Source organism: Oncorhynchus kisutch, linkage group LG28 (genome assembly GCF_002021735.2).
Source record: "Oncorhynchus kisutch isolate 150728-3 linkage group LG28, Okis_V2, whole genome shotgun sequence".
NCBI classification, from domain to species: Eukaryota; Metazoa; Chordata; class Actinopteri; order Salmoniformes; family Salmonidae; genus Oncorhynchus; species Oncorhynchus kisutch.
In genome coordinates, this window is record NC_034201.2 from 13,299,724 (window position 1) to 13,326,770 (window position 27,047).

Genomic DNA, 27,047 nt, shown 5'->3' on the forward strand with positions numbered 1-27,047 from the left:
TGGAGAGGCCTTTGTTAACTGCTGCCGCAGAGCCAAGCTGTCTCTTTCATCCCAAGGCCGCACTTTCTCTCGCCCAAAGTGTGTCTATGTTTCTACAGTGTGTACTACGTGTGTGAGTGAATGAGCTGAGAAAAGGCATGCTTAGCTCATTGTATCTCCAGCACTCGAGAGGTGACTGGTGGGCATAGCCGTGAAAAGTACGGGTGCTGGCGTGCGCCCCCTGATAAATTGAAGGGGAAAAAAACTTCTTCGATTACTCCTGTCTGAACAGACATTAATACAATTATTCCAAATAATACACCAAATATAGGACAGCTTGTTGCGTTGTGGCCATCGATATAATCATAGACAGATTTTGGAACCTCTAACCCTGGCACTTTTACTGTTAAACTAATGGCTACACTTGCAATGGCTTCCCATTCTGACTTGAATAGGAACTGCCATCTATGGATTATTTTTCTATGTTTGGGTGCAGCGGTCAGTTTGCCTTTCACAAAAATCTAAATACAATCACGAGAGAAACGTAGGCCTACCGTTTGGAAAGCAAATACCTTACTTCTGATAAGAGAAGACTGATCTGTCTGTAGAAGCAAACCACTTCTTTTCTCAACCTTTGAGCGATTCTGAGTAAACAGCACTGTTTTTCAATGTAGCTTATCTGGAGATAGTGGCATGAGCGCATTGGCCATCACTGATGAGTAGCCTATTCTTCCTCTGCATCATTGGTTGAGTCAGTGTTACTAACTAGGTTTCCATCCAATTGGCAACAGGTTTTCATGTGAATATTCTAAAATCCACTTTAAGAAAATATGCAGATTTTTTTTCACCAGTGATATGTTTCCACCAAACTGACTTGTTGGGGATAACAAATTGTGTGATGACTTGGTGCACACAGTTTACTTTTTAGCTTAAGTTTTCATGTACCGATAGTTGTCACAGAAACTGTTGTGTTAAATAGCAAACGTGTCTACTCTGGTCTTGGCACGTGTGCTCTAGCCAACAGCTCACAGATACAGTGCAGGTAGGCTGTGTGGGTACAGTGCAGGTAGGCTGTGTGGGTACAGTGCAGGTAGGCTGTGTGGGTACAGTGCAGGTAGGCTGTGTGGGTACAGTGCAGGTAGGCTGTGTGGGTACAGTGCAGGTAGGCTGTGTGGGTACAGTGCAGGTAGGCTGTGTGGGTACAGTGCAGGTAGGCTGTGTGGGTAGGCTTGTCTACATGATGAGATTATAATGGATTAGAGTGAGAATATTTTTATTTGTCAAACGTCGGTCAAGCATTGATCATCATGTCACCAGAATAAGACCCTCAATATTTATTGGAAAGGAGCATCAAGAGCGCCGGGCACTTTCACCACCCTGTGAAGTTTGTCATTACTTATTTCATCTGTAGTTTTTAAATTTGAACGTTTAAATGTAACCTTTTATTTAACTAGGCAATTCCGTTAAGAACAAATTCTTATTTGCAATGACGGCCTACCCCCTCCAAACCCGGACGACGCTGGGCCAATTGGGCACCGCCCCGAACCAGGGAGTCTGTAGTGACGCCTCAAGCGTAAAACAAATTTGTGCACAGCATTTTGTGTGTGTGGAAAAATTCTGGGATCTTTTATTTTGATCATGAAATATGGGACCAACACTTTACATGTCGCACTTTTTAGTGTGTGTGTGTGTGTACAGTTGAAGTCAGAAGTTTACATACACCTTAGCCAAATACATTCAAACTCAGTTTTTCACAATTCCTGACATTTAATCCTAGTAAATATTCCCTGTCTTAGGTCAGTTAGGATCACCACTTTATTTTAAGAATTTGAAATGTCAGAATAATAGTAGAGAGAATGATTTATTTCAGCTTTTATTTCTATCATCACATTCCCAGTGGGTCAGAAGTTTACATACACTCAGTTAGTATTTGGTAGTATTGCCTTAAACAATTTAAACTTGGGTCAAACATTTTCGGGTAGCCTTCCACAAGATTCCCACAATAAGTTGGGTGAATTTTGACCTATTCCTCCTGACAGAGCTGGTGTAACTGAGTCAGGTTTGTAGGCCTCCTTGCTCGCACACGCTTTTTCAGTTCTGCCCACAAATTTTCTATAGGATTGAGATCAGGGCTTGTGATGGCCACTCCAATACCTTCACTTTGTTCTCCATTTTGCCACAACTTTGGAAGTATGCTTGGGGTCATTGTCCATTTGGAAGACCCAAGCTTTATCTTCCTGACTGATGTCTTGAGATGTTTCTTCAATATATCCACATAATTGTCCTGCCTCATGATGCCATCTATTTTGTGAAGTGCACCAGTCCCTCCTGCAACAAAGCACCCCGACAACATGATGCTACACATCCCCGTGCGTCACGATTGGGATGGTGTTCTTCAGCTTGCAAGCCTCCCCCTTTTTCCTCCAAACGTAACGATGGTCATTATGGCCAAACAGTTTTATTTTTGTTTCATCAGACCAGAGGACATTTCTCCAAAAAATGCAATCTTTGTCCCCATGTGGAGTTGCAATCCGAAGTCTGGCTTTTTTATGGCTGTTTTGGAGCAGTGGCTTCTTCCTTGCTGAGCGGCCTTTCAGCTTATGTCGATATAGGACTTGTTTTACTGTGGATATAGATACTTTTGTACCGGTTTCCTCCAGCATCTTCACAAGGTCCTTTGCTGTTGTTTTGGGATTGATTTGCACTTTTCGCACCAAAATACATTCATCTCTAGGGGACATAATGCGTCTCCTTCCTGAGCGGTATGACGGCTGCGTGGTCCCATGGTGTTTATTCTTGCGTACTATTGTTTGTACAGATGAACGTGGTACCTTCAGGCATTTGGAAATTGCTCCCAAGGATGAACCAGACTTGTGGGGGGCTACAATTTATTTTACGAGGTCGTGTCTGATTTCTTTTGATTTTCCAATGATGTCAAGCAAAGAGGCACTGCGTTTAAAGGTAGGCCTTGAAATACATCCACACCTCCAATTGACTCATGATGTGAATTAGCCTATCAGAAGCTTATAAAGCCGTAACATAATTTTCTGGAATTTTCCAAGCTGTTTAAATGCACAGTCAATTTAGTGTACGTCAACCTCTGACCCACTGGAATTGTGAAATAATCTGTCTGTAAACAATTGTTGGAATAATGACTTGTGTCATGCACAAAGTAGATGTCCTAACCGACTTGCCAAAACTATAGTTTGTTAAAAATACATTTACGGAGTGGTTGAAAAACAAGTTTTAATGACTCCAACCTAACTGTATGTAAAACTTCCGACTTTAACTGTGTGTGTGTGTGTACCGATTTTCCTTATGAAATGTAACTCAGTGAAATCTTTGAAATTGTTGCGTGTTTGTATTTTTGTTAAGTATATAGATAAAGGAAGAGAATCTTAGGCCCAGAGAGAGCGAGAGATGGAGATATGCCGGCGGCATGCTACGATACCAACACCAACATCTCTTTATCCTTGTCAGATATGCTACTGTGTAAAGATATAGGCCTACAGAAAGTCTCATTCACAATATTTTTTATGAAGATAAGTATTATATTGTTAAATTATAGGATTAACTCTGGTAGGCTTAAAACATTCTTCCTCACCTCAAGATCATCTGTCAGAGTCCGATGCAGTGCAGGTGCGCACTGCCTTCATATCATAGGCCTGCAGTATAATAGGCTAATAGCCACACCAAACCATCACAAAAGTTAATATCAAAAGTAAGTTGAGCCATTCGTTTATTTGGAAAATATGAGCAGATATTATATCACAGCAAACACAACATTACAGCTGGAACTTCATTTGTCCAAAGAAAATGGCTCAACAGAAGCAAACAAAACACTTGGGAACTGGTTTAAACCTACGAAGGAAGGATATTGCCTACCGTACCCAACAAATGACAGCAATAGGCAAATGTTATTTATTTTACAAAAGGCCTACTTATAACCTGTCTTAAACTAAATACTGAGCACAATAATTTAACCAATGAATATGTCCCAACATAATGAAACAACACCTTTTGCATAATTAAAGAACTGGTTTAGATTAATAAGTAGGCCTACAATAATAATAATGATGATGATGATAAAACAAATGATTCTAAATACAAAAAAAATAAGAACGTTTCACAATTGCTATCTGAATAGTCAGTTGCACAGTAGCCTGCATTTGTGTGGTATTAAAAAATACTCTGTCTTCTAAATTAAATGCAATGGCCCATTTTTATTTTTTTCGCCCAGACCCTGCAAAAATAAAACATCCCCAAATACATGTATGCCACTACTCAAATGCGATTTTCAATGCATGCAATGCTTTACTATAAAGGGGATTTTTCTCCCCCCGCACATCCCTCCTAGCACCCACAACTCAAAACATCACATTGTATTTATTACTTGTGCCGAATACAACAGGTGTAGACTTGACCGTGAAATGCATCTTCCCGCGGCTACGCTGGTGGGTGGAGTAGAGTGATACCTGGCGGTGCGCTGCTCATTTCATGGCCATGCGGTGCCGCCTGCAGCCCAAGGCGTCCTGCTGTAATGGACACTCCCAGACGAAGATAAGGAGACACACTATACTGGAGCCCAGCACTGCATGGAGTTGAGAAGGCCAGGCTAGCGAAAACTAATACCACAGTGCTGTGAGTTACTCATCCGGTAGTCACCTGGGAAGGCCGGAACAAGGAGTGGAGCCTGCCTGGTCCTCAATTTTGCTATATTAAAATACAGCAGTAAGTAGTGGTAATGCTCGAGTTTCAGACATCCTCTGGACAACTTCTGAGGTGTTTATATCACTATGTTTATATCACTAACATAGACCACTATGTCCAGACATTAATATGCTTTTTGCTTCCGTCTCATCTGTTTTATTTTTCCACTGTCATGTTCCATACAACATCTCTTGATATCCCAGTGTTCATTTGCACAATCACCATTAGGGCAGTGGTGTCTGGTGTGCTGTTTGGATGGTACACAGCAGGGCTTGAGATGTTGTGATGTTTATCAGTACATCAGATATCAGGTGAAGGGAGCAATGGGGGGGAGGGGGGGGGTCTGTTTGTGTGTGGTGAAGGATGAGGTGGACTTGATGGACTTGGCATCCCTGAATGGCATCTAGGCCAGTTACTGAGGCTTCACTTATTAAAGTGCTGATTAGCAGATACAGGCGGCTGGGGGGGGTGAAAAGGATGACTGGCTTAATGGCCAGCGGCCCCAATGGTAACATGGCTTGCTGTGCGTCAGCAAGCTGCTGCCCTGGGTGCTGGTGAAAGGGCCGTCTCAGCGGGCGAGCCCTCCTCCCCGGTGTCAGCTGTACAGGCCTCGCCTCCTCTCCCCTTAGACTGCCCTGCTCCCTGCGTCATCACCATCCACCACAACACGGAGGTGCTGCCACTACCTGTTCTCAGAGAAGGAGAGAGGGGGGGGGGTGGCATATCCTCTCACCCCTAGCCGCCTGTCTGTGTCCGGCCTGTCTCTCTCTGTCCAGCCTGTCTCTGTGTCCAGCCTCTCTGCAGAGCTGGAAAATGAATGTGGTAGCCAGTGCTCTGTTTGTTTGTAGACGATCATGGTGGAGTGCTTTCACATATTCTGCAATGTAAGCATCCTCACTGTTTTGTTTATTATGTGAACAGCCTATGACGTCTTTTAATAGAAAAAAATGGATCCCACGGTCTTGACAGATGAAAGAACAATGTGATACCTGGGTTAGCACCTAGAAAAACAAAAGCTCATGGGCTGACATGTTGATACATGGTCACTGAGGGGGAGGTATGTTTAGTCGGGGGCCAGTCCAGTGATGGCTGTGAGGCTGTCTGCTAGCCTCGCAGTGAACTTTGCATCTTCCAGGACTGTGATGTCACTATGCCCCTGCATTCAGTGGCTGCAATGTTCCAATGACACTTGGTTGCCATGCCAGCGGTGCAGACACCCTCATGAGAAGGCCAGCTCGCTGTTCCCTTCCATATAATAACAGCTATTTATATCTACTTGACAGCGCTGCTTGCTGGAGGCGAAGCAAAAAAAGGAGAGAGGGAGGGTAAAATAAAATCCAGTCAGATAACTGCCTGCCTGTGTGAGAACATATATGGAGGAGAAACGCCACGTTGTAGAATTAATAAATTGTGTGTCTGCGTGATTGGAATAATTCATGTTTCAGATTGGCCTCTCCTCACATTATGGGAGAAGGATTGTGTGTGCGTGTGCATACGTGTCTGAAACTGCTTAATCTCCCCAGTGTTCTACCACAGTCCAAACATCAAAGACTGTAAAGCCCGCTTAGGGCTGTGGCGGTCATGACATTTTGTCAGCCGGTGATGTGTCAAGCAAATAACTGCTGTTCTCACGGTAATTTACCGTTAATTAACATAAACACGTTTAGCATCTCCTGGCTTCCACGCAGCCTCCAAGCCACTGATGCAGACCTTTTTGAACATCTACAGTTTAAAAAGTTTTTAAAATCCATGTAGCCGACACCATCACAATAAATCCATGTAGCTGACACCATCACAATAAATCCATGTAGCTGACACCATCACAATAAATCCATGTAGCCGACACCATCACAATAAATCCATGTAGCTGACACCATCACAATAAATCCATGTAGCTGACACCATCACAATAAATCCATGTAGCCTACACCATCACAATAAATCCATGTAGCCTACACCATTACAATAAATCCATGTAGCCAACACCATCACAATAAATCCATGTAGCCTACACCATCACAATAAATCCATGTAGCCTACACCATCACAATATATCCATGTAGCCTACACCATCACAATAAATCCATGTAGCCTACACCATCACAATAAATCCATGTAGCCTACACCATCACAATAAATCCATGTAGCCTACACCATCACAATAAATCCATTAATTATATTCGACAGTTCTAAAGAAACATGATATGAAGACAATGTAGTCTATTTCAGAAGAACAGAATAGCATACTCTGAGTTATTCTTATGTTAGGTGCTGTTCTGGCTATGCCATATGGCTGTGGGCTACACTAGTTCATTTTAGCAGACAAGATTTGCTTAGAATTCCGTGGCATTATTTTATAGTAGGAAGAATGCAATTGAACATAGCTGAATAAAATCGAAAGTATATTTTCTCCAAACGATTTGAGTGCGCACATGCGGCTACTCTGTGTTGAGCTTTCAACTTTAGTTGAAATACATACGTTGGGCTAAATGTTTAGATTTTTAATAACTTCTAAGGCTGCATGGTGCGACTCTAATGATGATTTGAAAAAAGTAAAACTTTGTTTTTTTTGTGCAGGCTGCACACACGTCATCAGTCTCTCATTCACAATTTGACAAGCACTTGATAATGCCTCGAATTTCCCGGCGGCATCCCCTTTGTTATGCTGTAATGCCCCCTAAAGAAATCCATGCCTTTTGCGGCCAGTGACCATTGGGCTGAATATAATAATTGTAATTCCCTTCTGCGTGCTCAGAAGCACCTCTCACTCACATGGCACTCCCAGTTAGCTCAATTCTTATTAGCCAATGCCCGTCTCGTGATCGGCTCCTTCTCACAGGTTACAAGTGAAGACCGACACAACTGCTCGCGTCCTTATCCAATTTCCGAGGGGCATATTGAAGGTGTTGGAAGAACTGTCCACATTTACTTTAAGTCAGCCAACAAAATGAGCAGGACTAACAAACAGCAAAAGCACTAGCCTATGTCAATTTACTATCACCCATAGTACAAAAGTTGCCATATTCTGTGCGAGAAATAAATCTTCCAAACATAGTCAAGGAGATTGTGGAATGCGATAGATCTCAAATTAATACAACCGCTAGCATCAAAAAATATTCTTTAAGCAATTAGGCTGATACAACACATCAGAACTCTTAGCTTAAAATGTTGATGAACTATTAGGCTATTTCTTCACATAAGTGCAGCAATGCGCACACGACAGTAGACTATAAGCGCGAATGTTCCAAAATGCTATCAATTCTCAAAAGTGACTGCAAATGAGATTATGCATATAATTCTTTTCTTATAAAGATGCATTTTTTATGGTGTAAATGATCTTCCCCAAACTTGAAACTCACGCGCTGCTTATGTATACCAGTTGTGCTCTAAACCAGGATTGTGCTAAATTTGAAGAAGTTATTTGGCCACATTAGTTGTAATACAAACCTTATCGAAACATATAGGCCTATGGGCTAGGCTACATGAGGTGTGCTGCTATGATTAGAAAAAGACGCTAAAAAAGCCATGCTCTGTTTCTTGACTTACAAGCATCATTCCCAAGTGATAATATATCATTCCCAAGTGATAATATATCATTCCCAAGTGATAATATATCATTCCCAAGTGATAATATATCATTCCCAAGTGATCATATATCATTCACAAGTGATCATATATCATTCACAAGTGATAATATATCATTCCCAAGTGATCATATATCATTCACAAGTGATAGGCTAATATTGTCACCCATCAGATTATACTTTTTTTTAACCTTTTTATTTAACTAGGCAAGTCAGTTAAGAACAAATTCTTATTTACAATTTTTACTCCGGCCAAACCCTAATCCTGACGACACTGGGCCAATTGTGTGCCGCCCTATGGGACTCCCAAGCATGGCCGGTTGTGATACAGCCTGGAATTGAACCAGGGTCTGTAGTGATGCCTCTAGCACTGAGATGCAGTGCCTTAGACCGCTGCACCACTCGTTAGCCCAATTACATGTTCTTGATTTAATCTGGTCTTTACATATACTAAATAATATGTGTCAAATTTGTTTTGATTTAGAATGGACCATTATCATGCACCTGTCTCAAAACAGGGGCAGGGGGGGAAATACATGTCATCTATGCACTTAAATACCGAATGGAGGACGTTTTTCCAGGGAAAAGCTAATGGGAACATCCTCCTTTTAATAGAGGCCATCAACTCTGTTTTCTCATACAATTGCATAGCCTATAGAAATGTTGCAAAACATGAGCTCATGGGCTCTCAGGAAGTGTTTGATTAGATTTTCAATTAGATTTGCATTGATGTCAGAGTGATTTAGAATGAGAATAGAGTGCAGGTAGTTAGCAAGTTTGGTAGGCTACTAATGGCCATCAACAGCATCACAGCTTTGAGAAGCCAAGTTACCGTGACTAAACGGTCGTGTGGAATTTGACTGCCGTCATGACTCGTGACCGCTGGTGTGGCGGTAATGCGATCACCATAACAGCCCTAAGCACATTCCCTCGTTGTCTGTTTGACAGCCATGTTTGTTTTATAGGATTTACATTTTTTTGGCCTTGTCCAATATTTGATAAGTGGCTTTGGATCTGTTAAAACTCCAGCATAGACATACTGTAAACATGGCTTGGCATTGTCAGGGGCTGTCTTATTCTGGCTTTCATTTACCAGTGAATATAGTGTCTATTGTAGGTTTTCTGTTTAGTTGATCAGTTGTTAAATTATTTGCATGTGCAAGGACATTTTTTATGGAAGTATGACGCACAGAGAAGAATTCAGCAACATATAATCAGAGCGTAATTAAAATGTCTAATGTATCCCTGGTATTTAATGTTTTCTATGTACTATTTCTGCAAAGAATGAGTGCGCATACAAATTGTGCAGGCCATAATTGCTGTAGCTATGTTCGACTGTCCATTAGGCTCATGGGTCTTTTCAATTCACCTATATTTTCCTGTCACGCTAAACTACACAGTTGACAACAACACAGGGAAGAGTAGTATATATCCTACAGGCCCTGGCTCTGGCCTGCTCCCAGCTAGCTTATCCAGGCTCATCTCCTCTCTTCTCACTAACCTGCCCCTCCCTCCCTTATCTGTTGTGTGGCCCTTTCTGTTGCCCCCTGCAGGTGAAGCTGATGAAGTACATCTGTAAGCAGCTGCAGTGTAAGCAGAAAGTGCCAGAGACAGAGAGGCCTCAGGCCTTGGACAGTTACCCACGGCTGGGGGACTGGCTGCGCACCATCAACCTGAGACCTGAGCTCATTGAGGTAAGTCCTAGAAGTGTGTGTGTGTGTGTGTGGAAAGTATGTGATTACTGAAAAAATCAGAGTTTGCTTCATTTACTATCATCTTAAATTAAGATATTACATTTTTAAGTTATATTTATGCTACTTTCCATGATGTGGACAGTATGTGTACACAGAACGCAGCTATTATTTTCTTTCTCAAATGGCACAGATAATTTAAATAGCAGCCAACCGGTGTCACTGTTGATATCCTATGGCGGGTCGTGATTCGTTGAAGTGAAGTTGTTGAGTTGTGTTAGTTTTAACAGGACGTGCAACCTCATCTCCTCTCGCTCTCTCTCTCTCTCTCTCTCTCTCAACCACACCACTGTTGGCTGCTGCTTTACTGTATCTGCATGTCTCCCCAGGCGCGCACATTATGTACTGGCTAGGGTGGGGCCCAGGCTGGGGCCTAGGCTGGGGCCTTGGCTGGGGCCTTGGCTGGGGCCTTGGCTGGGGCCTAGGCTGGGGCCTTGGCTGGGGCCTAGGCTGGGGCCTAGGCTGGGGCCTTGGCTGGGGCCTAGGCTGGGGCCTAGGCTGGGGCCTTGGCTGGGGCCTAGGCTGGGGCCTTGGCTGGGGCCTAGGCTGGGGCCTTGGCTGGGGCCTAGGCTGGGGCCTTGGCTGGGGCCTAGGCTGGGGCCTTGGCTGGGGCCTAGGCTGGGGCCTAGGCTGGGGCCTTGGCTGGGGCCTAGGCTGGGGCCTTGGCTGGGGCCTAGGCTGGGGCCTTGGCTGGGGCCTTGGCTGGGGCCTAGGCTGGGGCCTAGGCTGGGGCCTAGCCAGTACATAATGTGCAGTCTCTATCTCATGTTGTCTCTCTGATGCTCTCTCTTGCATTGTCTCTCTCTCATCTCTCTTACGATGTCTCTCTGATGCTCTCTCTTACGTTGTCGCTCTCTCTCATCTCTCTTACAATGTCTCTCTCATGTTGTCTCTCTGATGCTCTCTCTTACGTTGTCTCATCTCTCTTACGTTGTCTCTCTCTCTCATCTCTCTTACGTTGTCTCTCTCTCGTCTCTCTCATGTTGTCTCTCTGGTGCTCTCTCTTACGTTGTCTCTCTCTCTCATCTCTCTTACGCTGTCTCTCTCATGTTGTCTCTCTGATGCTCTCGTCTCTCTTACGTTGTCTCTCTCATCTCTCTTACGTTGTCTCTCTCATGCTCTCCCTCCATCATTTGCTCTATTTTTACTCATTGGCCAGTGGTCAGTCTGTTCCCTGTGAACAAACGGCAAGCAGTATAGGACAGAAATGCAGCCTACAAAATACCAGGGATGCCAGTGGGCTTTTGTGCTTATAGTGGAGCTTTATGATGCCCTCTTCCATCCAACAAGTTCCCTTTACAGTACAACTCCCATCAGTCAGCCATTCAAGCAGTTTTGCTGCTGCATCCTGGGTGCTGTAACCCACTTCAGTGACAGTGTGAACCATAGAATTAGGACTTACAATACTAGGATCTCTATGGTGTGAACCATGAAGGCACAGCTGACCCAGAATCCACCAGTGCTGCATGTCTGCACGCTCACTGTTTGGGGGTGTACTCAGCCAAGAAGGGAGCTTGTCTCATTGTATTCATTATGTACATAATATTACATAACCAGCCGATCTGTGGATATTAGGTTGAGAGCTTCTTGCAGGTCTGTGTGTATCTTATGGGCTTAATTGCAAGTGATTCAAAAAGCCTCCTTGTGACAGCCCTCCTGCAAGCCTTCCAACTGGGTGAGCCTGCTCCTACAAGCTGCATGTTAACCGGAACGATAGTCGAACATATCTGTAAGCAACTGAATGTTTTTTGTTACTCGAAAAGGAAGCTTTCTGGAATATGTTCTTGACTTAGATACAGTATTTCCAGAAAAATCTTCTCAGCTTGTTGAGGATGGTGAGACAATGGTTTAAGCTCTAAGGTTACAGGGTTCATTCTCATCAACACAATATGCTTCAGGCCAGTAGGGGGTGGACAAGGTGCTCCTCTCCTCTTGGCTCAGTGATCACACCTGTGTTGAACTGTGAGTGGGGGTTAGACCTGGCCAGTGAGTCACCTGTCCTGGGCTAGCCAGGCTGACATCAGCACTTTACGGGGAGCAGGCATACACCCCCCCGAAAGATGAATGGAGCAATATACAAACAGATCCTTGATGAGAACCTGCTCCAGATTGCTCAGGACTTCAGACTGGGATGAAGGTTCACCTTCCAACAGGACGATGACCCTAAGCACACAGCCAAGCAAACACAGGAGTGGCTTCAGGACAATTCTCTGAATGTCCTTGAGTGACCCAGCCAGAGCCCGGACTTGATCGAGACCTGAAAATAGCTGTGCAGCGACGCTCCCCATCCAACCGGACAGAGCTTGAGAGGATCTGCAGAGAATAATGGGAGAAACTCCCCAAATACAGGTGTGCCAAGCTTGTAGCCTCAAATCAAGAAGATTTGAGGCTGTAATCGCTGCCAAAGGTGCTTCAACAAAGTACTGAGTAAAGGGTCTGAATACTAGTGTAAATGTGATATTTAATTTTAAAAATTCATAGAAAACCCTGTTTTTGCTGTGTCATTATGGTGTATTGTGTATATATTGATGGGGAAAAAATACTCTTTAATAATTTTTAGAATAAGGCTGTAACGTAACAAAATGTGGAAAAAGTCAAGTCAAATCAAATAAAAAAATTGTCGAATGCGCCGAATACAACAAGTGTAGACTTTACCGTGAAATGTTTACTTACAAGCCCTTAAACAACAGTGCAGTTCAAGAAGAAGAAAATGTTTACCAAGGAGACCAAAGTGAAAAGTAATGATAAAAGTAAAACAATAAGAATAACAATAACGAGGCTATATACAGGGGGCACCGGTACCGAGTCAGTGTGCAGGGGTACAGGCTAGTTGAGGTAATCTGTACATGTAGTTCGGCGTTGTAGAGACTGCATTTTCTGATTTTTTTCTTAGCCAAACGTGATGAACAAAACGGAGCGATTTCTCCTACACAAATAATATTTTTGGAAAAAATTAACATTTGCTATCTAACTGAGAGTCTCCTCATTGAAAACATCCGAAGTTCTTCAAAGGTAAATTATTTTATTTGAATGCTTTTCTTGCTTTTGTGAAAATGTTGCCTGCTGAATGCTAGGCTTAATGCTATGCTAGCTATCAATACTCTTACACAAATGCTTGTGTAGCTATGGTTGAAAAGCATATTTTGAAAATCTGAGATGACAGTGTTGTTAACAAAAGGCTAAGTGAGTGAATATATTTCTTTCATTTCATTTGCGATTTTCATGAATAGTTAACGTTGCGTTATGGTAATGAGCTTGAGGCTATAATTACGCTCCCGGATACAGGATTGCTCGACGCTAGAGGTTAATCCTGTATTGACGCTTTGCTTGTTTGATGGTTTGTTTGAGGGCATAGCGGGATTTCTTGTAAGCGTCCAGATTAGTCTCCCGCTCCTTGACAGCGGCAGCTCTAGCCTTTAGCTTGATGCGGATGTTGCATGTAATCCATGGCTTCTGGTTGGCATATGTACGTACAGTCACTGTGGGGACGACGTCATCGATGCACTTATTGATGAAGCCGATGACTAAGGTGGTGTATTCCTCAATTTCATTGGATGAATCCCAGAACATATTTCAGTCTGTGCTAGCAAAACAGTCCTGTAGTGTAGCATCCACGTCATCTGACCACTTCCGTATTGAGCGAGTCACTGGTACTTCCTGCTTTAGTTTTTGCTTGTAAGCAGGAATCAGGAGGATGTAATTATGGTCTGATTTGCCAAATGGAGGTCAGGGGAGAGCTTTGTATGCATCTCTGTGTGTGGAGTAAAGGTGGTCTAGGATTTTATTTCCCTGGTTGCACATGTGCCATGCTGGTAGAAATGAGGTGATACGGATTTAAGTTTGCCTGCATTAAAGTCCCCGGCCACTAGGAGCGCCGCTTCTGGGTGAGCATTTCCTTCTTTGCTTATGGCCTTATAGAGTTGGTTGAGAGCGGTCTTAGTGTCAGCTTAGTTTTGTGGTGGTAAATAGACGGCTACGAATAATACAGATGAGAACTCTCTTGGAAGATCTACGCGGTCTACATCTTATTATAAGCGGCAGGATTATAGCCTAGTGCGGGGCGGAAGGAAGCCTTGTGGTTAGAGCGTTAGACTAGTAACCGGAAGGTTGCAAGATCGAATCCCTGAACTGGCAAGGTACAAATCTGTTGTACTGCCCCTGCCACTAAGCCATCATTGAAAATAAGAATTTGTTCTCAACTGACTTGCCTAGTTAAATAAAGGTTAAAAAATAAGGTACTCTACCTCAAGCGAGCAATACCTCAAGACTTCTTTAATATTAGATATCGCGCGCCAGCTGTTATTGACAAAAAGACTAACACCCCCACCCCTCGTCTTACCAGAGGTAGCGTCTCTGTTCTGCCGGTGCATAGAAGATCCCGCTAGCTCTATGTTGTCCGTATCTTCGTTCAGCCACGTCTCGGTGAAACGTAAGATGTTACAGTTTTTAATGTCCCGTTGGTAGGATAATCTTAATCGTAGGTAATCCATTTTATTGTCCAATGATTGCACATTAGCGAGATGAATGGAGTTTACTCGCTCGCCTCTGGATTTTCAGAAGGATGCCTGATCTGCAGCCCGTTTTCCGGTGTCTTTTCTTAACGCAGAAGGCGTGGATCTGGGCCTGTTCCAGTGAAAGCAGGATATCCTTTTCGTCGGACACGTTAAAGGAAAAGGTTTCTTCCGGGCCGCGCTTTTCTGATGTCCAGAAGTTATTTTTGCTCATAAGAGACGGTAGCAGCAACATAATGTACACAATACGTTTTTTAAAAATAAGCTACGCAAAAAAATTACGAAATAGCATAATTGTGCAGCTTGTTGTCTGACCTCTTCTCTGGGTGGGAGGCTCCAGGGGGATTTGGCCAGTCAGTCAGTACTTTCTGGTCTCTGCTCCTTGCCTGGCCTGGCCTGGTCTGCCCTGGCTTGTTCTGGCCTGGCCTGGCCTGTCCTGCTCTGTGGACATAACTGGAGTTAGACATATGGGCTGGCTGGCTTTGGTTTATGAGAAGGAACAATGATGACCTTTGTGTCTAGCATAGGAGAGTTGGACTCTAGCATACTCGTGTAAGATGTATACAGATTGTATGTTTCTCTGTCACATGTTGTACTGTATGGAGAGTTGTGACTGGATACTGTTTGGACATACTAATAACCCCCCCCCCCCCGACCTTGTCTCTTTCTTCTCCTCTCTCCAGGCAGTGCCCTTGAAACTGTCCCTGGATGCCTTGCTGCAGATGCCAGGTTCTCAGGTGCAGGAGACTGTGAGGAGACTGGGCTCCACTTCAGAGGAGTGTGCCAGGCTCACCGCTGCCCTCTCCTGCCTGAAGAGTGCCACTGAATCAGGTGGGTGTCTGTCTGTACCCTGGAGAGTCTGCCTGATCTGCCATGTCAGTCTGGGGTCTCTGTGGGGTTTTACTGACTGTTGGACTCGGCTGTTTCTGCCAGGCTGTTTCTGGTCTATTAGCCCCATCAGAAGCAACAGGGTGCCACCCTGGGTAAGGTTATGTTGTAGGGCAGAAGACACTCGTTTGAGGGTTGAGGGGTGGAAGACTGATTGGTGTGTGTTAATGGTCTGTAACCCTGTTCTGTGTCTCCCCTACAGATGGGGAGCTGAGAGAGGATGGGGGACTCTGGTTCTCTGAGCCCACCCGGCGAGACAGTGGCTCTCTGCTGCTGCCTGCCGACCAGCTGATGGGGGGGATGGGGGGTCCGATGCGCCCCCATAGCCCCTCTCCCCTAGCTCGGCCCCCCACCACCCCATCCACTCCCCCCACCCCCTGCACCGCCTGTGCCCAAACCCGGTTCGGCTCCGTGTCTGCAATGCCCGGTCTCGAGGCCCATGGGGCGTACATTTACGCTGACAGCCCCTTCACAGACCCCTTCCCCCTCTCCGCCGCCCATCAGGGGCGACTCTATGGCCACACCTCCACCCCGCCCATCACCCCGCCCTCCAAGAGGCGCCACAGGCTGAAGCCCCCATGCACTCCGCCGCCGCCCTCCCGCAAGGTGATGCACCTCCTGCCCAACATCACCCTGACCCGCAGCAAGAGTCACGAGTCCCAGCTGGGGAACCGCATCGAGGAGCCGCCCACCAACAAGTAGGTCACTTCCTGCCCCCCATGCTTTGTGAGAGTTCCAGTCCATTATGACCTAGAGTAACGGGTTATGCTGTCTGACAGTGTTGTTGGAGGCACAGAATTTCAACTGATCCAGTCCATTTGACAGTAATCATAGTGGCCCACTCGACAAGAGATTTCTGAAAGATTATTTTGCTTGGCAACGCATGTGAGGTCATCATGACCAGTGTCTGGGCAGTTTTCCACAATGCTCAAAATCTTGGAACCGGTTTGTATATGGGACACACTTCTGTCCTTCCTTATTATGATGTTACAACTGAAGCACAGGGCTTTTCACACACACACACACCACATCCTGCCCCTTGCTGCCTTAATGTGTTCAGTATAAGGCCAGAGCTAATCCCCCACATATTCCCTGAGATTAAGTCATTTCTAAGGCATGATTCTCAGAGGACAAGACACAGAAACACACACACACTTTTCCCACACAGACATAGATACGCATACAGTACTAACACATATCCATAATATCCTGTTCATTTGTAAATGTACAGTGGCTTGCGAAAGTATTCACCCCCATTTGGCATTTTTCCTATTTCAACCTGGAATTAAAATAGATTTTGGGGGGGTTGTATCATTTGATATACACAACATGCCTACCACTTTGAAGATGAAAAATATTTTTTATTGTGAAAGAAACAACAAATAAGACAAAAGAAAAAAAACTTGAGCTTGCATAACTATTCACCCCCCCCCCCGCTCCTTTTGCAGCAATTACAGCTGCAAGTCTCTTGGGGTATGTCTCTATAAGCTTGGCACATCTAGCCACTTGGAGTTTTGCCCATTCTTCAAGGCAAAACTGCTGCAACTCCTTCAAGTTGGATGGGTTCCGCTGGTGTACTGCAATCTTTAAGTTATAACACAGATTCTTAATTGGATTGAGGTCTGGGCTTTGACTAGGCCATTGCAAAACATTGAAATGCTTCCCCTTAAACCACTCGAGTTTTGCTTTAGCAGTATGCTTAGGGTCATTGTCCTGCTGGAAGGTGAACCTCCATCCCAGTCTCAAAGACTGAAACGGGTTTCCCTCAAGACTTTCTCTGTATTTAACGCCAACTGTCATTTCTTCAAATCTGACCAGTTTTACAGTCCCTGCCGATGAAAAACATCCCCACAGCATGATGCTGCCACCATGCTTCACTGTGGGGATGGTGTTCTCGGGGTGATGAGAGGTGTTGGATTTGCGCCAGACATAGAGTTTTCCTTGATGGCCAAATAGCTACATTTTTGTGTCATCTAACCAGAATACCTTCTTTCATATGTTTGGAGAGTCTCCCACATGCTTTTGGCGAACACCAAATGTGTTTGCTTCTTTTTTTCTTTAAGCAATGGCTTTTTTTCTGGCCACTACATATGCACGCACCACTTTTCCGTTGTAAATAAAATAAAATAAATTCACTTCACCAATTTGGACTATTTTGTAGTCCAACAAAATAAATAGGAAAAATGCCAAAGAGGGTGAATATTTTTGCAAGGCACTGTAGCATTAGTGATGAAAAGCTCAGCCGTAATGAATGGAACCTGACTAGATGGAAGTATTTAAACAGGACTGATAATATAGCTTAATGATACATACATAGACTATATACTTTATATAGAAGTAGACCGTATGACCACCGACCTATCATGTGAGGACACTGATAGTGTCCGGGGGCATAGGGAGGCACAGGCCTTTTCCACTGTGTATAGAGCCCAGAGAGAACAGGCAGGAAGGCAGTGGGGCTGCCTGCTGCTGGATCAGCACTCTGCATTCCTGACCCAGTGCCAGGCAGAGGACGTTCAGCCCTTTGGCCTGTGCTCTGCTATGGTGGAGGTTGTGGCTGAGTCTGCCATGTGCCAAGACCTGCTGCTAATGTCTCCCTCCTTCCCCATCTGCCTCGCTCCTCTCCTCTCTGCCACTTGCATAACATGGCTGGTACAGGATAGCCATTAAATGATTGTCTTTGGTGGTCTGTATGGTGGCCCATTTGGGATTGTCATTGAGTAATCCAGTGTTGACTTTGTTGAGATGAGGGTGTGAGGGCAGCAGTGGGCCACTGTACTGACGTCCCAGTGTGTTCTTTTTTTCCCCCTCAGGTGTGCAAAGCAGAATAAGTTGTTCCTCAACGTTCAGATCAATGGGAATGGCTGTGAGGACTCACCCTCCCGTTCCCCCCACCTGTCTGCCCGCACTCCCGGGGCTTCAACCCCTGCCCCCGCCACTGCCCCCTACACCCTACCTGGCACCCCTACCCTGATGGAGGAGCATTCATCCCACCTCAAGAGTGAGTTCACACACATGTCTACGTTCCCCACTTAGGATATATGTAAGGAATCTTCCTTTGAGTAGATTGGTAAGTGCATGGTGAACTACTCTGATAGAATGGACCCTTTGTCTATGTGTGCTCTTTGTAAAGAAATATATTTATTTTCCAGTAACTGGCTGTAGGGCCACAGTAGCCGTCCCAGTTTGGCTCAGAGGCAGTGTGTGTTTCAGTCGGTAGATTGCTGGGGTTGTTCCATCTGAATGATGACATTACTCCTCCACTTCATTTCACAGCTTAGAGATAAGTCTAATACTCCCACAAATTTGTGTCTTTGAGAGTGACTGACTGAGTGAGTGATTTTGTGTGTGTGTGTTGAGCGAGTGAGTGAGTGAGTGTTGAGCGAGTGAGTGTTGAGCGAGTGAGTGAGTGAGTGTTGAGCGAGTGAATGTGTGTGTGTTGAGCCAGTGAGTGTGTGTGTGTGTTGAGCGAGTGTGTTGGGTGTTGACCGAGTGAGTAAGTGTGTGTATGTTGACCGTGTGAGTGTGTCTGTTGACCAAGTGAGTGTGTGTGGTGAGTGAGTGTGTGTGCGCTTTTGTGTCAGTATCTTTCCATAATGATTTATGTGTAGGGGATTCACCTACCGAAACAACGTCAATAGGTCTAACTTGTAAAATAAACAGTAAATGTTTTTCATTGATAAATTCTGGGAACTTCCAGGAGTCTTCCAACCAGGATTTCTGGAAATGTTGGAAAGTTCGGGAAAAGAACCAGAATTGAGCATTTCCCTGACCACCACTCATTTCATTTTGATACTAGCCTCTAAACTTCATAGAACATTTGCAGTTTTTGCGCTAATACTCAATGTTTAGACACATCCTCCTCTGTCAGGTTTACGATTCACTCCTAGTGTTTGACATCTCTGTCTCTCTCCAGATAACATGGGGTTGCGCCGCGGCTCCCCGCAGGCAGTGAGGAGAGACATAGGCCTGGCCGTCACCCACAGGTTGCTGACTACACCTTTAAGCCTCAGACTGCCATGATGAAAATATGAAATATACTTTCAATCTGCAGTAGATATAGCAAAACACTATTGATGGTTTAAGCAATTGATGATTCTGTGTGCAGGTTTTCCACCAAGTCGTGGCTGTCCCAGACGTGTCAGGTGTGTCAGAAGAACATGATGTTTGGGGTGAAGTGTAAGCACTGCAGGTGAGTGAAGTGAGGAGGATAGGGAGGGGGAGGCTCTCTGAGATGTTCTGGAGTTCGGTTGAGTGTCTGTACAATGCAGTAAAATACAACTTCATCCTCTTTTGGTGGTTCGTTTTTCTGTTGCTGTTCTCTGATTGGTTGTTTCCTGTCTGCAGGTTAAAGTGCCATAATAAGTGTACTAAAGAATCTCCCTCCTGCAGAATCTCCTTTCTGCCAAGTAAGCCTTCCACACCACACATTTTCGCAGGTTAGTATTTATTGGGATGACTCCTTTACTGGAGGCAGCTCTGCAGACGGGTCAATAAATCTGATTTTAAACCTAACCTTAACTGCAATGATAACAATAATGCCCACCTCTAACCTTAAATTAAGCCAAAAAAAAGCTCAATTTTGTTTTCATAAATCTTTACAATATAGACAATTTTGACTTTGCAGGTGACACATCTAACAGAAAATCACTTAGTTCTACCTCCAGGACAAAACTCATCCCAATAAACGTCAACCTGCTAAATGTTCATCCATAGTTTATTAAAGGGCCTACATAGATTCAACAAGTATGAGGGTTATGACCCAAACTTCTTCGTTCCAGTCACCAAAATCCGGAGGACTGAGTCTGTGCCGTCTGACATCAACAACCCTGTGGACCGGCCTTTGGAAGCACCGCAGTTTGGCACACTACCAAAGGCCATCACCAAAAAGGTACAACCAATCACACCTGCTTAGATATTACATCACAGCTTTGATGATAATTATGTGCATGATGCTGTTAGGACAGACAAGTGTGTTATTGACTCTGATGAGTGTGTATTTGTTCTCCTTCTCTCAGGATCACCCTCCTGTGCTGAACCAGTTGGACTCCAGCAGTAACCCGTCCTCCACCACCTCCTCCACACCCTCCTCCCCTGCCCCCTTCCAGAACCCTCCCAGTGCCACCCCGCCCCCCAACCCCTCGCCCAAGGTCCACCGGGAAAACCGCTTCCACTTCCCAGGTAGGTCCCTGACTGTCACTCACATACTCACTTATATGAATACACACAATCACCACTCTCACATGAATATACATACACACGGCTATATAAACAACCACAGAAGCATGTCCACTGCACACAGTTAAGCCAGCATTCTCCAACTCTCAAGGTGCATGCTTGCATTGTGTTCTTCATTACACAGAATGACTCCCTGAGTCACATTTTCTGTTTAGTGAATGCTAGACTTGGAATGGAATGGCCGGGCAGCAGTGGTCGACCTCCCTCTCTCTCCCTCTCTTCATTAATACCACTAACACAGAGGAACTCCTGTGGGTGGGTGGGTGTGACTAGGGTTGTTTTAATGCCTACTCTAACCCAGAGTCCTTCTCTCCTCTCCATGCTTGTTGGTTCTTCCCTCTCTTTTCCCTAAGCTGCCTGCTACTTTCAGCATAGACAGCAGTTTATCTTCCCCGGTGAGTTTACGGTACAGTCCCAGACACTGTTGGGCGGCACTCACTCCTGCCCACATCCTCAGCCACAACCAACCCTGTCAGCTCTGTCTATCTCCTGCATGTACTCACGGGTTTAGTGGATTATATGACCAAGTTGTGCATTTGTGAATGCCTTGGAACAATGTGTTTTGCTGTGTGATATTTAGACTGCATTATCTCATGTGGAGATGGGTCTCTGTGCCACCTGCTGGGGAGTTTCAGAATTGCATGTCTTATCATATTGTAGTGGTTGTGGTTGTCAACACATTGCTAAGGCAAGGGGCCAATATAAGTGGGCAAAGAAACTACATGAGGGATGCAAGTTTGGCTATAAGAGCAAAGAGCAGTTTTATTGCATACTGAATATTTGTATTATTTTCTCCCAGATGTGTCCAGTTCCACTACTTTGCACTCTGAAGCCCTCCAAGACACAGTGTAAGGCTCGCCTGTCTATTTCATTTATCAATAGTGTTTTAATGGTGCAACACTCAGAACACTCTGACATTGTGACTGTGGTTTGACCCGTCCCAACAGTGAGACTGAACCAGCAGATGACATGCACGCTGAACTGGCTGAGGATGAGGACGGAGAGGTAGAAACTGTATGTGTGTGTAAAGTAACTGTAACATATGTGCAGACACATGCCCAAAACCAAAAACATTGGCCATGCATGAATGTCTTTACAGGAGGAAGAGGAGGAGGAGGAGGTTGAACCTGAGATAGACCCAGATCCCGAGGAGGAGGAGGAGGATGATGATGAGGAAGATGACGATGACGATGGGAGTGGGATGAATGGTGGTTCGGACGGTGAGTGTGATGGTGATGAGTTGGATGACCTGCCCAGTTCACGGGGTGGTCGCTGGAAAGGCCCCATCTCCCGTAAGGCCAGCCAGACCAGCGTCTACCTGCAGGAGTGGGACATTCCCTTCGAACAGCTGGACCTGGGAGAGCTCATTGGGAAGGTGAGATGGGCAATAGAACACACTGTTTTCACTGGAGAAAACATTTTCAATGATCAAGCTACATATGCATGAAACTATCAGCTATTTTCTATTCAAACCCATTGAATGTCTGTTTCTGAAAGTGTCATTAAATCACTCCCTCCTTCACTCCAGGGCCGTTGGGGAAAGGTGCATAAGGGGCGTTGGCATGGCGAGGTGGCTATCCGGCTGCTGGAGATAGATGGGAACAACCAGGACCACCTGAAGCTGTTTAAGAAGGAGGTGATGAACTACAGACAGACCCGTCACGAGAACGTGGTCCTCTTCATGGGGGCCTGCATGGCCCCGCCCCACCTCGCCATCATCACCAGGTAGGGGGAGGGGTTAACTTACATCCAAAATGAATATCTCTTTGGCATGTTCAGTCCACCATAGCTGTTGTTTACTTGTTTAGTTCCATTTGTTCATTCAAATGTTTTTCTCCAGTTTCTGTAAAGGGAGGACACTATACTCTGTGGTTCGGGACACCAAAAACACACTGGATATAAACAAGACGAGGCAAATCGCTCAAGAAATTGTAAAGGTGAACTTCTACTCTTGTTCAGTCCTTTCAGATTTGTACAGGTAGATGGGTATGTTGACAAAAACAGTATGTGTAATATATATTTACTGTATGTCCTTATTACTTTAATCCACACAGGGAATGGGCTACCTGCATGCCAAAGGCATTGTCCACAAGGACTTGAAGTCAAAGAACGTCTTTCATGACACCAATAAAGTGATTATTACAGACTTCGGCCTGTTTGGGATCTCTGGAGTGGTTCAGGAGGGGAGGTATGGACTCTGCATATTGGTTCCTACAGCTATCATCTCAGCTGGTGGATGCTCGGTGGGTCTGTGTTCTCCTAACAGTGGTTTCTTATTGTGTGTGTGTGTGTGCATGCGCGTGTGTGTGTTTTCTCTCACAGGCGAGACAACGAGCTGAAGCTTCCACATGGCTGGATCTGTTATCTGGCGCCAGAGATCGTACGCAGGATGAGCCCTGGAAACAACGAGGACCGCCTGCCCTTCTCCAACGCTGCAGACGTCTATGCCTTTGGGTACGCTCTCTAAGCAGATTCTGAAGTACCTTTTCTTTATCATTAATAGCAGAATAGTTTGTCCTTGAGACTGCTTCACTTTACAGTTAACTGGCTCTGGGGAATGACCATATTGCTGGTTGCCCCCTTTTAGCACCATTTGGTACGAGCTCCAAGCCAGGGACTGGCCTATCATCAACCAGCCTGTGGAGGCTACCATCTGGCAGGTGGGGAGTGGTGAGGGCATCAAGAAGGTCCTGGCAGAGATCAACCTGGGCAAGGAGGTCACGGTGAGTGGAGGGGGGAAGCACTTATGTGAGCGGAGCTGGAGGGGAGCGTGCCCAATTTGACTGGAGCCCGGTGCTAGATTCCCAATGGCTGGAGCGTAGGCCTTCTCGCCCGCCCCAATTTCGTTCCAATAGCGCTCACTTCACGAGCTCAGGGCACGCCCGGCCCAGCATGCATTTGTAGTCTACTTGTGTGCTGCTATAGCCCCTTGCTTTAGCTACTGTCATGGAGTTAACAACATATTTTCATAAAGAAACCGATAGAACACACACCGTGCTAAATCAAGGTGACTTACAAAGAGCAAGAGAGGGGGTGTGGTGATGTAGTGTCCACAACTAAAGAATCATTGTGGAATCTGAAAAGACACGTATCCCGAAAGCATGAGCGGGATTTCCAAACGCTTATCTCCGCTCACATGCTCTGGTGCCAGATCACATTGTGGTGTAATCATGCAGAAATCTATGCCCATACTTTTTGGAGGGGGAATTGCATCTTTCTTAATCCTAGCAGGGTAAGTGAGGGTATTTGCTCATGCTAATGCTATCTTTTTAAGGGATGACCTTGATAGAGTAGAGAAGAAATTAAAGCTGACTACAGGATACATCTCTACATTGTGTTGGCATGAAGTGATGACGTTAATCCTTCCTGTCTGTGCAGGAAATCCTGTCTGCCTGCTGGGCCTACGACCTGAGGGAGCGGCCCACCTTCACCCAACTGGCAGACATGCTGGAGAAGCTGCCCAAACTCAACCGGAGACTGTCCCACCCTGGACACTTCTGGAAGTCTGCAGAGTACGTATCCTAGAGGTGTAGGACATGCCTGCCCGCCCTGCCATGCACTCTGACCCCTAACTGGGTTCTGACTCATCTGGAATGGACTTGTGTATGAAACAAAGAGGTTCAGCTGAAGGCATGTAAAGGATGGCCCCCAGATTGCTGTGCGGTTTTAGGGCCACTGATGTCAAACTGATGGGGACTAGGCAGGGGATGACCGAGTTGACTCTTGGTCGTAGGTTACTGTCATGAGCCACATACCCTCTTGACGGTCCATTACAGATACGTTGACCACTGTAATATGAGTGACTGTGGTTTCTAATGGTGAAGCATTTTAGAAATTAACCATTATATGTGACGCTAAGGGAATTTTCTGTTTTATCTTCTGTTTCCCAAACTTTCTCCTCCAGGATGTGACTGTGAGTGCACTTTTCTGTTTAATAGCATTGTCCCTCCCTTTCCTGGACATTTTCCTGACCTGCTCTGTACCCATACACCTCCCCACACCTTTCTTCTCATATGTTAGGTGTACAGTACCTGGTCCAGATTTGTCTCTGCACCTTCACTCATCTCCTGCCATCTCTCTCCTGCTCGCGCTCTGTAACTTCCTCATTCGCTACATACTGCACGTCTGTCACTCAAAGGCTCATGGGTGGAGTCTTCTCTACACATGAACTACTTGTCCAGTAACAGCCCCTACCAGTTTAACAACTCTGCTAGTGGAGCTAGCTACTGGTCTTATGTTTGTTTTCAAACAAGCTGTCCTTTGCCAACACTATCAGTAATGATGCCCCAACAAATTGAGCCTGCATAGCATGCCAGTGCTTGAATGGGAAGAGAAGAGCTTACCAGTTTGCATGGTGTTTGCAATGGTCTGTTGGGACACTGCATGGGCTTGTAAATCCTGAAAGAGGTTTTTGTGATGAGAAGGCTCATTTGAGATTCCTGTGGTGCAGAAATCTGGGCCCTTGTTTCATGTTGAAGTATTTACCTGTCTCTTCTACTGCACCGGTCTTCTTCTCAAATCATTCTCGTAATTTTAACCTGTTATTATATTTTCACTAACAGCCTCTAACCTCCATGTTTCATTTGTTCTCTCTCTCTCTGTTTTCTCTCTTCCTAATATAGGTTGTAGCCGTCACTATGAAATATAAGCAATGCAAAACAAACAAAGCCTGGGTCTGCCTTGCATGCTCCTGAAATCCTTAACTTTTAGGATTGATCAAAGCATTGACTCTGCCTGATACAGACACGGCTTCCACTAACCCACAGCCTGATCTTCCATGTCTATTAAACTGTAGTGTCTGGTTGTGTGGGAGAGAAGGGTGCTGGACTGAGGAGGCCGCAGGTAGTGCTTCGCTACCTCCCCTCAACTTTCCTTCCTTCGTCTCAAAACATATTGCCTTCATTTTTTTCTACTGTTGCTTTTTGGACTATCTGAGGCTTGTGAATAACTGGCTTGTGGTGTCTGTTCTGAGACTGACCGGTGTGCTCTGGTATGAGCCCGGTAGCTGACGGCTGCTCTGCTGTGCTCTGCTCCATCTGCAGCCTGCCCTGCTCTCCCTCCTCTCTGTGCTGCTGTGATGTGGTTCTTCCTACTGGGGGCTCCCAGACGATGCAACCCAGACACTTGCTGGACCAAAACAATGTTTGTAACTCCTATCCTAAATGGACCACTGCATTCACTCCCTCCTCTTTTCTCATTGTGGTCTTGAAGCTTCGGGCTGCTTGAGTGATGTAATCCAACTGCCTCTTACCCTTCAGCTCTCTGCAGTTTTTTGATGACATGCACTGCGACACTGTCACCGTGCTGCCCTCTGTCTGCCTCCTGCACATGACCTGTACACATTATTTCAACAGGAGAAAAAATGATAAGATACAAACTTTTACTTTTAGTTGTTGGTTCCTATTTTGAGTAATAATTTTCAGTGTTTATGTTTTTGTTCCATGAAGTTTGAAAGGACAAAGGTCTCAGGAGTTGCGAGAGCATGATTGAATTGACTCATGTCTCTGTGTTGCTTGTCTGAGTAGAATCTGATGAAACCATACATTTGAAAACAGCTCATTGCATAAATGAAGAATGAATCTGTTGAAACCACAGCTAAGAGGTGTCAGCATGCAATGTGATCTTCCTCTCATCTCACTACACACTGGGAATGGAATCATGTTGGTTATTTAGGACTGAAGGTATTTGATAATGAAGCGAGTGCCCTGATTATTAAAAGAGAAGAAGCAGAGAAGCAGGGATGCCTTCTCTCAGCCTGGGAGCGCTGTAGAGGTATATCAAGTCAAGTAGTATAGTAGATTCATTTACAGCACCCAAAAAATAGAACAGGAACCTGGCACAAAAGTGTCGTATAATTTACTCCTTAAACATGATCACATGTGCTTGTGTGTATTCCGTTAGTGATGGTCAGCTTCAGTTGGTGTGCTTGTATTAGTGTGTTTGTGAGTGTAAGTGATTGTATTGTATTGGAACATATAGGGTTGATTTAGTGAAAGACTGCAGTAAATGTATTTATGATAATGGTATGTAAGATATACCTGTAGATACATTATTTAATGTACAGCTAATTAACTTTTAATATTTGTACAAACATTTTATATGTACAATACATCGCATTTTGAAATAGGTACTGCTCCCCTATTACAGATGTATATATCTTTATATTTTTTCATGTACAAATACTGTAAAAATACTGTACATTTCTTTTTGAATGGGTCAATTCATGTTTTTTATGTCATGTAAAAATTCATATTTTTGTATTGCATGTGGTTACCATTCTGTGAACACAGTTTCTGTTTTCATCCTTGAAAAAATAAAATGAAGCTTATGTCATAATTTGTTTGAGCTGAATTCAATAAAGTATTTCAGTTATGTTATGGGCTTTT

At 44.8% G+C, this 27,047-nt stretch overlaps 1 pseudogene; it reads left to right on the forward strand.

Moving 5' to 3' along the window:
* Positions 1 to 27,038, forward strand: part of LOC109872882 (kinase suppressor of Ras 1-like) — a 45,195-nt pseudogene extending 18,157 nt beyond the window's left edge.
* The last annotated feature ends 9 nt before the right edge of the window (positions 27,039 to 27,047 follow it).